The sequence below is a fragment of the Salvelinus namaycush genome, chromosome 31 (assembly GCF_016432855.1).
Source record: "Salvelinus namaycush isolate Seneca chromosome 31, SaNama_1.0, whole genome shotgun sequence".
Lineage (NCBI taxonomy): Eukaryota > Metazoa > Chordata > Actinopteri > Salmoniformes > Salmonidae > Salvelinus > Salvelinus namaycush.
In genome coordinates, this window is record NC_052337.1 from 16,418,128 (window position 1) to 16,436,660 (window position 18,533).

The window sequence follows — 18,533 nt, forward strand, 5'->3', positions numbered from 1 at the left end:
TGTTACTGATCCATCCTCCACATTTAGACAGTCAAAGATGTCCATTATGTTTGTTCCAGCACTGAGCTCTCTGAAACTGTTAACTTAGTTCTTATTGCCCAGCACTGACCCTTCACTTCTGGCAACGGGTATTGTTCTTTATCAAGTGAGCCATACATGACCTACTGTACAGTGCCTAGTGAAAGTCTATACACCACTTGCATAGTGTCATGACGTGGCCCTTTCTGGGTATAGGTTGTGGCATCCCCCTCTCTCTCTCATGCTCTCCTACACCCAGGTTCTGTTATCTCAGGCCATAAATTCCTGGCGGAGTTTCTCTCCCCCTTGCCATGCAGAAAGAGAGAGACAGAGAGAACAAAGGATTTCACATGACGAACTCCTAAATCCCCAAAATGTGAATTTGAAACAAAATGTCCACTTGTGAGAATGGTCCGTGGACACTTAAGTGACGGGTATGACGAGTGCGTTTCCTTTGGTGACCTTAGAGAGGGCAGGAAACACACATAACTATATCTCTGAATGTGTATGAATGAGTAAAGCAGCAACTATTTGTGAAATGATGTAATGTGATGTTAAACCTTTGACGTGAGAGAATTGTATTCCCTTTAAAGTTTAATTAAGTCATTGGCCCGCCCCCGTGAGCACAGACATGATCTGGCGTCATAGAACCGCCTTTTCTACAGTTACGAATAAAACCCCCTCCTGACGAAATCCTCTTCACACCACAAAAACCTCAGTGTCAGTTAACGTTGCAATGGATGTTGAATTTCTAACCATACCAGGTGGAGCATTGGCTACACGGGTGGAAATGGTTCAACTCTGAGACTATCGATCCCGACAGAATAAGAGCAAATCTTAGATACTAATTACTAGTCTGCAGCCAGAAATTATGTAAACCTGGGATTGTGAATACCGATAACCGCCGAAACATCTATCTATGAGAACATTTCTGAATTGTACTCTGAAGTATCCATTCTAACCACAAAAGACTTTGATCTTCAGGGAAGCAGCGAGAGAAAGACTCGGATGAACTGACTCGATTTCCAACAGAAATCACGACACACTGGGCGTAAATGTATATTGATTGCAATTATTCCCGAATGAGTGAGCATTCATGTGCAAAGGATTAGCATTTCAATTCATATAATTATCAACTGTGTAGTGATTCCTTTTGTCTTTCCTGCTTCTTTCTCAGTCCACACCCACTTCACTTTGTCCACCAAGCTGTCATATTGGTTTAGCCCACTAGGGAACCTCCCCTATCATTTCCTTGTAACCATATCTACTGTATTTGTCTATGCATTTATGTGATTATTTAGTTAGTTAATAAATGATTAAGCCAATTGGTGTATGGATGATTCATAGTAAAGGCTGGGTTTGTGCAGAAAACCAACAATTTACGACGTCTGGAATGAGACTACCGTGAGGTAAATAATAATTAATTAATTAGAAGACTAATTGATCAGATATTAAAATATCTGAAGAGTTACATTCAGAAAATTCTAACTTTGTAATCTGAAGATTTTCCTTGGTTCCCCGACTTCCTAGTTAATTACATTTACATGATTAGTTTAATCATGTAATAATTACAGAAAATGTATTTGATAAAATAAGTCTTTACTTTTAATGATGCCAAAGACACCACAGTTATGACAGTTTGCTGCAATTAAAGTAAATGTAAAAACAGATTAAATATGACCATTTAAATTATTTCTCACAGATCTACACAACCTGCTCCACATTTTCAAAGTGAAATCAAAAGTATAGAATTATTTTTAAGTTAATAAAAATGATGTATTGATTGTATATGTCTTGATAGCCGAGAGTTAATACTTGGGTAATTTCAGTGTAGGAAAGGATGAAACAGTGTCTGTGCTACCAGTAAGTACAGATAGTAGTATAAATCCCCTCGCACAGTCCCTGTAGCCGGACAACTTTCGCATGGCTTCTGGAGGGAAATCCTGTAGGAATGCTCAACCGGTGTCGCTCATTCAGCCGACAGAAACTTTCAACCGGTTTTCCCCATTAAGCAACGAGTCGGAGTCTGAGGCCGAGCCTTCTCTGGTCTCTACTCCTCCCGTTACGGGGTCTGAGACGCCGAAGCTTCCCACCATTATCTCTGACAGATTGAAAACCCTAGTCATTGGCGACTCCCTTATCCGCAGTATTAGACTTAAAACAAATCATCCAGCGATCATACACTGTTTACCAGGGGGCAGGGCTACCGACGTTAAGGCTAATCTGAAGATGGTACTGGCTAAAGCTAAAACTGGCGAGTGTAGAGAGTATAGAGATATTGTTATCCACGTCGGCACCAACGATGTTAGGATGAAACAGTCAGAGGTCACCAAGCGCAACATAGCTTCAGCGTAAATCAGCTAGAAAGATGTGTCGGCATTGAGTAATTGTCTCTGGCCCCCTCCCAGTTAGGGGTAGTGATGAGCTCTACAGCAGAGTCTCACAACTCAATCGCTGGTTGAAAACTGTTTTCTGCCCCTCCCAAAAGATAGAATTTGTAGATAATTGGCCCTCTTTCTGGGACTCATCCACAAACAGGACCAAGCCTGGCCTGCTGAGGAGTGACAGACTCCATCCTAGCTGGAGGGGTGCTCTCATCTTATCTACCAACATAGACAGGGCTCTAACTCCTCTAGCTCCACAATGAAATAGGGTGCAGGCCAGGCAGCAGGCTGTTAGCCAGCCTGCCAGCTTAGTGGAGTCTGCCACTAGCACAGTCAGTGTAGTCAGCTCAGCTATCCCCATTGAGACCGTGTCTGTGCCTCGACCTAGGTTGGGCAAAACTAAACATGGCGGTGTTCGCCTTAGCAATCTCACTAGAATAAAGACCTCCTCCATTCCTGCCATTATTGAAAGAGATCGTGATACCTCACATTTCAAAATAGGGCTACTTAATGTGAGATCCCTCACTTCAAAGGCAGTTATAGTCAATGAACTAATCACTGATCATAATCTTGATGTGATTGACCTGACTGAAACATGGCTTAAGCCTGATGAATTTACTGTGTTAAATGAGGCCTCACCTCCTGGTTACACTAGTGACAATATCCCGCGTGCATCCCGCAAAGGCGGAGGTGTTGCTAACATTTACGATAGCAAATTTCAATTTACAATATTAATTTAATATTCACATGGAAAAGTCCACAGACCCACTCCAAAAGGCTTTCATCATCGACTCAGTGGGTTTTGTCCAACATGTCTCTGGACCTACTCACTGCCACAGTCATACTCTGGACCTAGTTTTGTCCCATGGAATAAATGTTGTAGATCTTAATGTTTTTCCTCATAATCCTGGACTATCGGACCACCATTTTATTACGTTTGCAATCGCAACAAATAATCTGCTCAGACCCCAACCAAGGAGCATCAAAAGTCGTGCTATAAATTCTCAGACAACACAAAGATTCCTTGATGCCCTTCCAGACTCCTTCTGCCTAGCCAAGGACGTCAGACGACAAAAATCAGTTAACCACCTAACAGGAACTCAATTTAACCTTGCGCAATACCCTAGATGCAGTTGCACCCCTAAAAACTAAAATCATTTGTCATAAGAAACTAGCTCCCTGGTATACAGAAAATACCCGAGCTCTGAAGCAAGCTTACAGAAAATTGGAACGGAAATGGCGCCACACCAAACTGGAAGTCTTCCGACTAGCTTGGAAAGACAGTACCGTGCAGTATCGAAGAGCCCTCGCTGCTGCTCGATCATCCTATTTTTCCGACTTAATTGAGGAAAATAAGAACAATCCAACATTTATTTTTGATACTGTCGCAAAGCTAACTAAAAAGCAGCATTCCCCAAGTGAGGATGGCTTTCACTTCAGCAGTAATAAATTCATGAACTTCTTTGAGGAAAAGATCATGATCATTAGAAAGCAAATTACGGACTCCTCTTTAAATCTGCGTATTCCTCCAAAGCTCAGCTGTCCTGAGTCTGCACAACTCTGCCAGGACCTAGGATCAAGAGAGACACTTAAGTGTTTTAGTACTATATCTCTTGACACAATGATGAAAATAATCATGGCCTCTAAACCTTCAAGCTGCATACTGGACCCTATTCCAACTAAACTACTTAAAGAGCTGCTTCATGTGCTTGGCCCTCCTATGTTGAACATAATAAACGGCTCTCTATCCACCGGATGTGTACCAAACTCACTAAAAGTGGCAGTAATAAAGCCTCTCTTGAAAAAGCCAAACCTTGACTCAGAAAATATAAAAAACTATCGGCCTATATCGAATCTTCCATTCCTCTCCAAAATTTTTGAAAAAGCTGAAGACAAACAATGTATACGAAATGCTTCAGTCTGGTTTTGGACCCCATCATAGCACTGAGACTGCACTTGTGAAGGTGGTAAATTACCTTTTAATGGCGTCAGACCGAGGCTCTGCATCTGTCCTCGTGCTACTAGACCTTATTGCTGCCTTTGATACCATCGATCACCACATTCTTTTGGAGAGATTGGAAACCCAAATTGGTCTACACGGACAAGTTCTGGCCTGGTTTAGATCTTATCTGTCGGAAAGATATCAGTTTGTTTCTGTGAATGGTTTGTCCTCTGACAAATCAACTGTACATTTCGGTGTTCCTCAAGGTTCCGTTTTAGGACCACTATTGTTTTCACTATATATTTTACCTCTTGGGGATGTCATTCGAAAACATAATGTTAACTTTCACTGCTATGCGGATGACACACAGCTGTACATTTCAATGAAACATGGTGAAGCCCCAAAATTGCCCTCGCTAGAAGCCTGTGTTTCAGACATAAGGAAGTGGATGGCTGAAAACGTTCTACTTTTAAACCCGGACAAAACAGAGATGCTTGTTCTAGGTCCCAAGAAACAAAGAGATCTTCTGTTAAATCTGACAATTAATCTTGATGGTTGTAAAGTCGTCTCAAATAAAACTGTGAAGGACCTAGGCGTTACTCTGGACCCTGATCTCTCTTTTGACGAACATATCAAGACTGTTTCAAGGACATCTTTTTTCCATCTACGTAACATTGCAAAAATCAGAAATGTTCTGTCCAAAAATTATGCAGAAAAATGAATCCATGATTTTGTTACTTCTAGGTTAGATTACTGCAATGCTCTACTTTCCGGCTACCCGGATAAAGCACTAAATAAACTTCAGTTAGTGCTAAATACGGCTGCTAGAATCCTGACTAGAACCAAAAAATGTGATCATATTACTCCAGTGCTAGCCTCCCTGCACTGGCTTCCTGTTAAGGCAAGGGCTGATTTCAAGGTTTTACTGTTAACCTACAAAGCGTTACATGGGCTTGCTCCTACCTATCTTTCCGAGTTGGTCCTGCCGTACATACCTACACGTACGCTACGGTCACAAGACGCAGGCTTCCTAATTGTCCCTAGAATTTCTAAGCAAACAGCTGGAGGCAGGGCTTTCTCCTATAGATCTCCATTTTTATGGAATGGTCTGCCTACCCATGTGAGAGACGCAGACTCGGTCTCAACTTTTAAGTCTTTACTGAAGACTCATCTCTTCAGTGGGTCATATGATTTAGTGTAGTCTGGCCCAGGAGTGTGAAGGTGAACGGAAAGGCTCTGGAGCAACGAACCGCCCTTGCTGTCTCTGCCTGGCCGGTTCCCCTCTCTCCACTGGGATTCTCTACCTCTAACCCTATTACAGGGGCTGAGTCACTGGCTTACTGGTGCTCTTTCATGCCGTCCCTAGGAGGGGTGCGTCACTTGTGTGGGTTGAGTCACTGACGTGATCTTCCTGTCTGGGTTGGAGCCCCCCCTTGGGTTGTGCTGTGGCGGAGATCTTTGTGGGCTATACTCGGCCTTGTCTCAGGATGGTAAGTTGGTGGTTGAAGGTATCCCTCTAGTGGTGTGGGGGCTGTGCTTTGGCAAAGTGGGTGGGGTTATATCCTTCCTGTTTGGCCCTGTCCTGGGGTATCATCGGATGGGGCCACAGTGTCTCCTGACCCCTCCTGTCGCAGCCTCCAGTATTTATGCTGCAGTAGTTTATGTGTCGAGGGGCTAGGGTCAGTTTGTTATATCTGGAGTACTTCTCCTGTCTTATCCGGTGTCCTGTGTGAATTTAAGTATGCTCTCTCTAATTCTCTCTTTCTCTCTTTCTTTCTCTCGGAGGAGGACCTGAGCCCTAGGACCATGCCTCAGGACGACCTGGCATGATGACTCCTTGCTGTCCCCAGTCCACCTGGCCGTGCTGCTGTTCCAGTTTCAACTGTTCTGCCTACGGCTATGGAACCCTGACCTGTTCACCGGACGTGCTACCTGTCCCAGACCTGCTGTTTTCAACTCTCTAGAGACCGCTGGAGCGGTAGAGATACTCTTAATGATCGGCTATGAAAAGCCAACTGACATTTACTCCTGAGGTGCTGCACCCTCAACAACTACTGTGATTATTATTATTTGACCATGCTGGTCATTTATGAACATTTGAACATCTTGGCCATGTTCTGTTATAATCTCCACTCGGCACAGCCAGAAGAGGACTGGCCACCCCTCATAGCCTGGTTCCTCTCTAGGTTTCTTCCTAGGTTTTGACCTTTCTAGGGAGTTTTTCCTAGCCACCGTGCTTCTACACCTGCATTGCTTGCTGTTTGGGGTTTTAGGCTGGGTTTCTGTACAGCACTTTGAGATATCAGCTGATGTACGAAGGGCTATATAAATACATTTGATTTGATTTGATTTGGTGGAAGCATCTTTGGCAGCAATTGCATCTTTAAATAATTTGGAGTAAGATTCTACCAACTCTGCACAACTCTTAGGGCAACATTATATATGTTTGTTTTTGTCGAAATTGCTCTACCTCTGTACATTTGGTTGGGATTCATTGATGGACAGCAATATGCAAACCAGATTTCTCTAACTTTTTACCTGGGCTTTGCTCCTTTCATATTTATTTTGATCCCGTCAAACTCCCCATTCTCTGCCGGTGACAAACATACTAATGACATGATGCTGCCTCCACATTACTTCAAAATACAGAGGGAATACATGAAGTGCAGGCATACATGAAATGTTGAATAATCTATATCCCCCTATAAGATTCACATTGAATCAACCGCGATTTGTCTGGGTTATCTTTGGATAAGACCAAACAGGTTAGAGCCGTGTAAATTCACAGACACTCAAAACCATGTCATGTGACAGAGAGAGAGCGCGAGGCTACACCGGTAACCTGATTCCATCATTCTCTTGTTTTTGGGTGTGTTCTTCTGTTTATGTAAAAGAGAAAGAAGGCATCGGCATCAGGGTAAGTTAACTACCATCTTGACCTTGGGAGGAGAAGACAATTCATAGACAGATCATTTATACTGTGCAAAGTTCAAGGACAATGGCCTCATCTCAAATACTTTCCTGCTTATTGTTGTTCAGTTGTGAGTGTGCAGCCAATACAATGGGTAAGATTTACCTTTTATAATTGATCTCATGCCTTTGTCAGTAGCCTACTTGTAGACATTGTATTATCTTGAGTTAGCGTACTTGTACTGGGGTAAATCCATTTGAATTCAATCACTTTTTGACAGCATCCCTTTTGATTTAAACATAACTTTCCATATATATTTGCTCATGGAAGAAGAGGTCAGGAAGTGACTTTTTGGACCTGAATGCCAAAACATTCAGGAGATAAAGTATTTATATACACTAGCATTGCTTTCAATTGGGTTGCACAAAAACAGTCCATGGGAAGCCAGAAGTTAAATACAATTCCATTTCAACTTACTGTGCTGGTAGGCAGGAAGGTTGGTCATTATGATGGGTGGAATTTGAGATAAAATATCTGAAGGATTGTATTATTAAACAGATTTTCAAACGTGGGTCTGTTGTAGATGTACTTGTTCTCTGCTTGTCTCATGTCAAAATAAAAGTTATTCCTTTTTTGTCCACATGTGGTGCACGTGCAGGACTTTGATTTTTACCTGAGGTAAGCCTACTTTACATGCTCTTAAATACAGGGTGGGTGTCATTTCAATCATAGAAATAACATTAATAGAATGAACCTATACCTTCAGACCACTGCAATTTAGCTGGTATGCCATTGAACTTTAAATTGATTTGAAATTGTAACTTCTAATTACTATGACAAAGATGGCTGCCGGTCCACACACTGTCGAATGTCAACTTTAATGGTCATGTCTAATCTATTATCTATATTTCTATGATTTCAATAGGTTTCTTATGGAGGATTGACAGTATAATTTAAAACAACAGATATTCCCATTCAATTCAACATTCTCTGATGTGTGGACATCCAACAATCTTTGAAATTTGAAACGTACATTTTATTCCCATTTTAGTACATTTATTGGTCAAAACATGACACCCACCTTGTATTCAAGCATGTCGCGTCTCAACCGATGGCGGACACAACCCAAAAACTGTTTAAATGGTTTGACAACCCTGTTTGTAAGCTTTTAAAAATCAAATAAAATTGTATTGGTCACATACACATGGTTAGCAGATGTTAATGTGAGTGTAGCGAAATGCTTGTGCTTCTAGTTCCGACCGCGCAGTAATATCTAACAAGTAATTTAACAATTTCACACCAACTACTTTATACACACAGTGTAAAGGAATGAATAATAATATGTACATATAAATATATGGATGAGCGATGGCCATGTGGCATAGGCAAGATGCAGTAGATGGTATAGAGTACAGTATATACATATGAGATGAGTAATGTAGGGTATGTAAACATTATGTAAAGTGGCATTGTTTAAAGTGACTAGTGATACATTTATTACATCCAATTTTTTATTATTAAAGTGGCTAGAGATTTGAGTCAGTATGTTGGCAGCAGCCACTCAATGTTAGTGATGGCTGTTTAACAATCGAGTAATTGTCTCTGGCCCCCTCCCAGTTAGGGGGAGTGATGAGCTCTACAGCAGTCTCACTACTCAATCGCTGGTTGAAAACTGTTTTCTGCCCCTCCCAAAAGATAGAATTTGTAGATAATTGGCCCTCTTTCTGGGACTCGCCCACAATCAGGACCAAGCCTGGCCTGTTGAGGAGTGACGGACTCCATCCTAGCTGGAGGGGTGCTCTCATCTTATCTACCAACATAGACAGGGCTCTAACTCCTCTAGCTCCACAATGAAATAGGGTGCAGGCCAGGCAGCAGGCTGTTAGCCAGCTAGCCAGCTTAGTGGAGTCTGCCACTAGCACGGTCAGCTCAGCTATCCCCATTGAGACCGTGTCTGTGCCTCGACCTAGGTTGGGCAAAACTAAACATGGCGGTGTTCGCCTTAGCAATCTCACTAGAATAAAGACCTCCTCCATTCCTGCCATTATTGAAAGAGATCGTGATACCTCACATCTCAAAATAGGGCTATTTAATGTTAGATCCCTCACTTCAAAGGCAGTTATAGTCAAATAACTAATCACTGATCATAATCTTGATGTGATTGGCCTGACTGAAACATGGCTTAAGCCTGATGAATTTACTGTGTTAAATGAGGCCTCACCTCCTGGTTACGCTAGTGACCATATCCCCCGTGCATCCCGCAAAGGCGGAGGTGTTGCTAACATTTACGATAGCAAATTTCAATTTACAAAAAAACCCCTATGTTTTCGTCTTTTGAGCTTCTAGTCATGAAATCTATGTAGCCTACTCAATCATTTTTTATAGCTACTGTTTACAGGCCTCCTGGGCCATGTACAGCGTTCCTCACTGAGTTCCCTGAATTCCTATCGGACCTTGTAGTCATAGCAGATAATATTCTAATTTTTGGTGATTTTAATATTCACATGGAAAAGTCCACAGACCCACTCCAAAAGGCTTTCGGGGCCATCATCGACTCAGTGGGTTTTGTCCAACATGTCTCTGGACCTACTCACTGTCACAGTCATACTCTGGACCTAGTGTTGTCTCATGGAATAAATGTTGTCGATCTTAATGTTTTTCCTCATAATCCTGGACTATCAGACCACCATTTTATTACGTTTGCATTCGCAACAAATAATCTGCTCAGACACCAAGGAGCATCAAAAGTCGTGCTATAAATTCTCAGACAACCCAAAGATTCCTTGATGCCCTTCCAGACTCCCTCTGCCTACCCAAGGACGTCAGAGGACGTTAACCACCTAAAATCAGTTAACCACCTAACTGAGGAACTCAATTTAACCTTGCGCAATACCCTAGATGCAGTTGCACCCCTAAAAACTAAAAATATTTGTCATAAGAAACTAGCTCCCTGGTATACAGAAAATACCCAAGCTCTGAAGCAAGCTTCCAGAAAATTGGGACGGAAATAGCACCACACCAAACTGGAAGTCTTCCGACTAGCTTGGAAAGACAGTACCGTGCAGTATTGAAGAGCCCTCACGGCTGCTCGATCATCCTATTTTTCCGACTTACTTGAGGAAAATAAGAACAATCCGAATTTTTTTCTTCAAATCAAATTGTATTTGTCACATACACATGGTTAGCAGATGTTAATGCGATTGTAACAAAATGCTTTTTGATACTGTCGCAAAGCTAACTAAAAAGCAGCTCCCCAAGAGAGGATGACTTTCACTTCAGCAGTAATATATTCATGAACTTCTTTGACGAAAAGATCATGATCATTAGAAAGCAAATTACAGACTCCTCTTTAAATCTGCGTATTCCTCCAAAGCTCAGTTCTCCTGAGTCTGCACAACTCTGCCAGGACCTAGGATCAAGAGAGACACTCAAGTGTTTTAGTACTATATCTCTTGACACAATGATGAAAATAATCATGGCCTCTAAACCTTCAAGCTGCATACTGGACCCTATTCCAACTAAACTACTGAAAGAGCTGCTTCCTGTGCTTGGCCCTCCTATGTTGAACATAATAAACGGCTCTCTATCCACTGGATGTGTACCAAACTCACTAAAAGTGGCAGTAATAAAGCCTCTCTTGAAAAAGCCAAACCTTGACCCAGAAAATCTAAAAAACTATCAGCCTATATCGAATCTTCCATTCCTCTCCAAAAAAAATGAAAAAGCTGTTGCGCAGCAACTCACTGCCTTCCTGAAGACAAACAATGTATACGAAATGCTTCAGTCTGGTTTTGGACCCCATCATAGCACTGAGACTGCACTTGTGAAGATGGTAAATGACCTTTTATTGGCGTCAGACCGAGGCTCTGCATCTGTCCTCGTGCTCCTAGACCTTAGTGCTGCTTTTGATACCATCGATCACCACATTATTTTGGAGAGATTGGAAACCCAAATTGGTCTACACGGACAAGTTCTGGCCTGGTTTAGATCTTATCTGTCGGAAAGATATCAGTTTGTCTCTGTGAATGGTTTGTCCTCTGACAAATCAACTGTACATTTCGGTGTTCCTCAAGGTTCCGTTTTAGGACCACTATTGTTTTCACTATATATTTTACCTCTTGGGGATGTCATTCGAAAACATAATGTTAACTTTCACTGCTATGCGGATGACACACAGCTGTACATTTCAATGAAACATGGTGAAGCCCCAAAATTGACCTCGCTAGAAGCCTGTGTTTCAGACATAAGGTAGTGGATGGCTGCAAACTTTCTACTTTTAAACTCGGACAAAACAGAGATGCTTGTTCTAGGTCCCAAGAAACAAAGAGATCTTCTGTTGAATCTGACAATTAATCTTGAAGATTGTACAGTCGTCTCAAATATAACTGTGAAGGACCTCGGCGTTACTCTGGACCCTGATCTCTCTTTTGACGAACATATCAAGACTGTTTCAAGGACATCTTTTTTCCATCTACGTAACATTGCAAAAATCAGAAACATTCTGTCCAAAAATTATGACGAAAAATGAATCCATGATTTTGTTACTTCTAGGTTAGATTACTGCAATGCTCTACTTTCCGGCTACCCGGATAAAGCACTAAATAAACTTCAGTTAGTGCTAAATACGGCTGCTAGAATCCTGACTAGAACCAAAACATTTATCATATTACTCCAGTGCTAGCCTCCCTACACTGGCTTCCTGTTAAGGCAAGGGCTGATTTCAAAGTTTTACTGCTAACCTATAAAGCATTACATCGGCTTGCTCCTACCTATCTTTCCGATTTGGTCCTGCCGTACATACGTACGCTACGGTCACAAGACTCAGGCCTCCTAATTGTCCCTAGAATTTCTAAGCAAACAGCTGGAGGCAGGGCTTTCTCCTACAGAGCTCCATTTTTATGGAATGGTCTGACTACCCATGTGAGAGACGCAGACTCGGTCTCAACCTTTAAGTCTTTACTGAAGACTCATCTCTTCAGTAGGTCATATGATTGAGTGTAGTCTGGCCCAGGAGTGTGAAGGTGAACGGAAAGGCTCTGGAGCAACGCACCGCACTTGCTGTCTCTACCTGGCCGGTTCCCCTCTCTCCACTGGGATTCTCTGCCTCTACGCCCTGTCCGGGGGTATCATCGGATGGGGCCACATTGTCTCCTGACCCCTCCTGTCTCAGCCTCCAGTATTTATGCTGCAGTAGTTTATGTGTCGGGGGGCTAGGGTCAGTCTGTTATATCTGGAGTACTTCTCCTGTCTTATCCGGTGTCCTGTGTGAATTTAAGTATGCTCTCTCTAATTCTCTCTTTCTCTCTTTCTTTCTCTCTCTCGGAGGACCTAAGCCCTAGGACCATGCCTCAGGACGACCTGGCATGATGACTCCTTGCTGTCCCCAGTCCACTTGGCCGTGCTGCTGCTCCAGTTTCAACAGTTCTGCCTGCGGCTATGGAACCCTGACCTGTTCACCGGACGTGCTACCTGTCCCAGACCTGCTGTTTTCAACTCTCTAGAGACCGCAGGAGCGGTACAGATACCCTTAATGATCGGCTATGAAAAGCCAACTGACATTTACTCCTGAGGTGCTGACTTGTTGCAGCCTCGACAACTACTGTGATTATTATTATTTGACCATGCTGGTCATTTATGAACATTTGAACATCTTGGCCATGTTCTGTTATAATCTCCACCCGGCACAGCCAGAAGAGGACTGGCCACCCCTCATAGCCTGGTTCCTCTCTAGGTTTCTTCCTGGGTTTTGGCCTTGCTAGGGAGTTTTTCCTAGCCACTGTGCTTCTACACCTGCATTGCTTGCTGTTTGGGGTTTTAGGCTGGGTTTCTGTACAGCACTTTGAGATATCAGCTGATGTAAGAAGGGCTATATAAATACATTTGATTTGATTTGATGGCCTTGAGATAGAAGCTGTTTATCAGTCTCTCGGTCCCAGCTTTGATGCACCTGTACTGACCTCACCTTCTGGATGATAGCGGGGTGAACAAGTAGTGGCTCGGGTGGTTGTTGTCCTTGATGATCTTTTTGGCCTTCCTGTGACATCGGGTGGTGTAGGTGTCCTGGAGGGCAGGTAGTTTGCCCCCGGTGATGCGTTATGTAGACCTCACTACCCTCTGGAGAGCCTTACGGTTGTGGGCGGAGCAGTTGCCATACCAGGCAGTGATACAGCCCGACAGGATGCTCTCAATTATGCATCTGTAAAAGTTTGTGAGTGTTTTCGGTGACAAGCCAGATTTCTTCAGTCTCCTGAGGTTGAAGAGGCGCTGTTGCGCCTTCTTCACCACGCTGTCTGTGTGGGTGGACCATTTCAGTTTGTCCGTGATGTGTACGCCGAGGAACTTAAAACTTTCCACCTTCTCCACTACTGTCCCATCAATGTGTCTAGGGGGGTGCTCCCTCTGCTGTTTCCTGAAGCCCACAATCATCTACTTTGTTTTGTTGACATTGAGTGTGAGGTTATTTTCCTGACACCACACTCCGAGGGCCCTCACCTCCTCCCTGTAGGCCGTCTTGTCGTTGTTGGTAATCAAGCATACCACTGTACAGTAGTGTCGTCTGCAAACTTGATGATTGAGTTGGAGGCGTGCATGGCCACGCAGTAATGGGTGTACAGGAGTGGGCTGAGAACGCACCCTTGTAGGGCCCCAGTGTTGAGGACCAGCGGGGTGGAGATGTTGTTTCCTACCCTCACCACCTGGGGGCGGCTCGTCAGAAAGTCCAAGACCCAGCTGTACAGGGCGGGGTCAAGATCCAGGGTTTCGAGCTTAATGACGAGTTTGGTGGGTACTATGGTGTTAAATGCTGAGCTGTAATCGATGAACAGCATTCTTACACAGCTATTCCTCTTGTCCAGGTGGGTTAGGGCAGTGTGTTTGCGATTGCGTCGTCTGTGGACCTATTGGGGCAGTAAGAAAATTGGAGTGGGTCTAGGGTGTCAGGTAGGGTGGAGGTGATATGATCCTTGACTAGTCTCTTAAAGCACTTCATGATGAAGGTAGTGAGTGCTACAGGGCGATAGTCGTTTAGCTCAGTTAGCTTCGCTATCTTGGGACAGGAACAATGGTGGCCCTCTTGAAGCATGTGGGAACAGCAGACTGGGATAGGGATTGATTGAATATGTCCATAAACACACCAGCCAGCTGGTCTGTGCATGCTCTGAGGATGCGGCTAGGTAGGGATGCCGTCTGGGCCGGCAGCCTTGCGAGGGTTAACACATTTAAATGTTTTACTCGTGTTGGCCACGGTGAAGGAGAGCCCACAGGTTTTGGTAGCAGGCCGTGTCGGTGGGACTGTGTTGTCCTCAAAGCGGGCAAAGAAGTTGTTTAATTTGTCTCGGAGCAAGACGTTGGTGTCCGTGACAGGGCTGGTTTGCTTTTTGTAATCCGTGATTGACTGTAGACACTGCCACATACGTCTCGTGTATGAGCCATTTAATTGCGACACTACTTTGTCTCTATACTTACGCTTAGCTTGTTTGATTGCCTTGCGGAGGGAATAGCTACACTGTTTGTATTCGGTCATGTTTCCGGACGCCTTGCCATGATTAAAAGCAGTGGTTCGAGCTTTCAGTTTTGCGCGAATGCTGCCATCAATCCATGGTTTCTGGTTAGGGAAGATTTTAATAGTCACCGTGGGTACAACATCACTGATGCACTTGCTAATTAACTCACTCACTGAATCAGCGTATACATCAATGTTGTTGTCTGAGGCTATCTGAAACATATCCCAGTCCATGTGATCAAAGCAATCTTGAAGCGTGGAATCCGATTGGTCGGACCAGCGTTGAACAGACCTGAGCACGGGCGTTTCCTGTGTTAGTTTCTGTCTATAGGCTGGGAGCAAGTTATCTTTATCTTTTCCAGTGATTTGACATTGTATGTCTCATGGTATGGTTGGGTATGCAAAATAAATCAAACTTGTGCACATTTATCTGTTGAATATTTTGGGGTGCTGTCAAAAAGTGATTGAATTCAAATCGATTTACCAACTGGTGACTCGCATCAATGACTCTGTCTCATTATTTAACATAAAAACAAGAATTGTGCAGCTATTTATTGTAGGTGTCAATGTTATTTCACCTATTTATTGTAGGTGTCAATGTACTTTCACCTGACTGGAATATGTATTTTGTGTGTTTTTAGAATGAGTACCCTAGATAGAACATGACCCTGTTTGTGATCAGACCAATGAATAAGAGGGAAATTAAAGTTAATAGCCTCATAATTCAACTATATTTGTATCATATTTATTTTTCTCATGTCATTTTTAACAATGCAATTTCTGTTACATGTTTAAACTCAAAAGAGCATTGCTCAAGGTGATTATGTTAAATGTTGTCAACCATTTTTTATAGTAGCTTATTGTATGTTGAGAATCACCAACACACTGTCCAATATTACAGATCTTTATCAGTGATGTTTCTCTCTTTTTTCTTATCACATGTATAGGACGTGGGTTCATCGGGGTGGTCGACCCTCAGGATGCCGACCGCGTCACGGTGGACAAGGCAACCGCGGAAACACTGCGGAGCAGTCTGACCACGGTGTTCCTCCCCATTGTCTACATAGTGGTGTTTGCTGTGGGGCTGCCCACCAACGCCATGGCCAACTGGGTCTTCCTGTTCAGGACCAAGAAGAAGCACCCTGCTGCCATCTACATGGCCAACTTGGCTCTGTCTGACCTGCTCTTTGTCATCTGGACGCCTCTGGCGATCTCCTACCACTTCAACGGTAACGACTGGATCTATGGAGAGAGGCTGTGTAAAGTCCTGGTGGGATTCCTCTATGGGAACATGTACTGCTCCATCCTCTTCATCCCCTGTCTGAGTATTCAGCGCTACTGGGTGGTGGCCCATCCTCTGTCCCACCAGAAGAAGAACAACAAAATGGCCATCGCTGTGTCCGTCTCTATTTGGGCCTTCATCTGGCTCACCACCACCCCTCTGTACCTCTACGACCACGCGGCCAAGCTCAAGGACCCTAACATCACCACCTGCCATGACGTCAACATCATCCATGACCTGGAGAACCCCTTCCCTACCTGGAGAACCCCTTCCCTGACATAGCTCTCCCCTACTTCTACTTCGTCCTCATGGCTGGCATCGTCTTCCTGGTCCCCTTGCTGGTCATCATCTTGGCCTACATCCTCCTCAAGGCCCTGGGGAACTCCATGACGGACGGGAACCTAGGGAAGAACCGTCTGAAGGCCATGGTGCTGACTCTGACGCTGCTGGTCACCTTCCTGGTGTGTTTTGTCCCCAGTAACGTCATGCTAGTCATCCACTACACCCTCATCAAGAACGGGGTGATCAACAACGGCTATGGCTTCTACATCACCACCCTGTGTCTGGCCAGCCTCAACAGCTGTCTGGATCCCTTCATCTACTACTTTGTGTCTGAGGACTTCAGGCACCATGTGAAGAACACACTGCTGTGTAGAAGCAGCAGGACGGTGGAGAGGATGAGGGTCTCCTTCAGCTCCATGAAGTACTCCAAGAAGAGCAAGGCCTATGTGTCTGAGTCAGAGAACACACAGAGCAGTACCCGCTAATAGTGCATGGGAGCCATTCGGACGACTAGGTAAAGACACTGGGAGAGGCTCATTGAAAATACAATATTTCTCTGTATGTATGTGGACTGATGCACTGAATGTACCTTATGAAATAAAGATTGGGATATAGACAGCATTGACAAGAAATGGAACACGGTGGTGTGTGAGTGTTGTGTCCTCTATGAGACAGAGACACACAACCTGAGGACCAGGACCAGGACACAAGGATATCGAATTCTGAAGAAAATGTGTAGTCACATCACACTAAACAACCCACACAGGAAAAACTATATTTCTCATCTGTGTAACAAAGTGTGAAAGGGAGCTTTAGTATGTTTTAAAATAGGCCTGGACACTGCTGAGCTCCAGACTAGTGAAAATGGATGACTATATCATGGACTTCTTTTGTGATTTTCATAGACATATCTCTCATGGATGAAATGAATACATTCTGCTTTCATCACAGTTCTTGACAGGCTGTTAAAGGGCTAATGCGTAAAGATCTATTTAGATATTCTAAATTTGAAGAGGTGCATTTTGGACATGATGTTGCCAAGCACATGGTCAACATGTTTTATGAAATCCCAAAATATAGACTTACGTTGTGCCTTATAGTGCTAGTGTAAATGAACTCAAATGTCATGCCTTTAGGTGAAAAGTATTGAGCATCATGATATTTTTTTTTTACCTTTATTTAACTAGGCAAGTCAGTTAAGAACAAATTCTTATTTTCAATGATGGCCTAAGAACAGTGCATGGGACTGCCTTGTTCAGGGGCAGAACAACTGATTTTTACCTTGTCAGCTCGGGGATTTGATCTTGCAGCCTTTCGGTTACTAGTCCAACGCTCTAATCATTGGCGGCTACCTGCCGCCCCAATGATGATGAGTGACATATTTTAGAGGGGCGGTGTTGGGGTAAACTGGTTTTAATAGGGGGCGCTGTTTTCACTTTGGGGAAAAATCGTGCCCAAATTAAACAGCCTCGTACTCTGTTCTAGATCATACAATATGCATATTATTATTACTATTGGATAGAAAACACTCTGAAGTTTCTAAAACTGTTTGAATTATATATGTGAGTAAAACAGAACTCATTTGGCAGCAAACTTCCATACAGGAAGTGAAAATTCTGAAAATGAGGCTCTGTGTCAGGGCCTGCCTATTCAACTGGCTTATATTTATGGATCTGTATGCACTTCATACGCCTTCCACTAGATGTCAACAGGCAGTAGAAGGTTGAATGGGGTGTCTAGCTTGATGTGAGGCCGAATGAGAGCTTTTGGAGTGACAGGTCCGCTCTTTTGTCAGTTTTCAACGGCGCACAGGGGAACTCCACATTGTCTTCTGAAATGCGTTACGTATACACGACGAAATGCTCCGGCTCTGATTTTATTGGATACATATGAGAAAAACATCATAAAGTAGGATTTTCAACCGAGTTTGACCAGTTAATTCAACGTTTATTGGGAATTTTGGAATTTTTTGTTTCGGGCGCAACGATTTCTTGGACACGTGAGCTCCACATGGCTAGCCAAAGTTGCTAATTCGACAGAAGAAATTGACATTCTAAAACCAAACAACGATTTATTCTGGAACTAGGACTCCTTGCACAACATTCTGATGGAAGATCATCAAAAGTAAGAGAATATTTATGATGTTATTTTGTATTTTTGTGGTAAATGTTGGCTCCAACAAGGCGGAGAATATGTGAGCGCTGTCTCACAAT

The 18,533-nt window shown here is 43.5% G+C and overlaps 1 pseudogene; it reads left to right on the top strand.

Annotated features, from left to right (window-relative positions):
• Positions 1-7,405: 7,405 nt before the first annotated feature.
• LOC120026239 lies at positions 7,406-16,805 on the top strand (annotated as a pseudogene).
• The last annotated feature ends 1,728 nt before the right edge of the window (positions 16,806-18,533 follow it).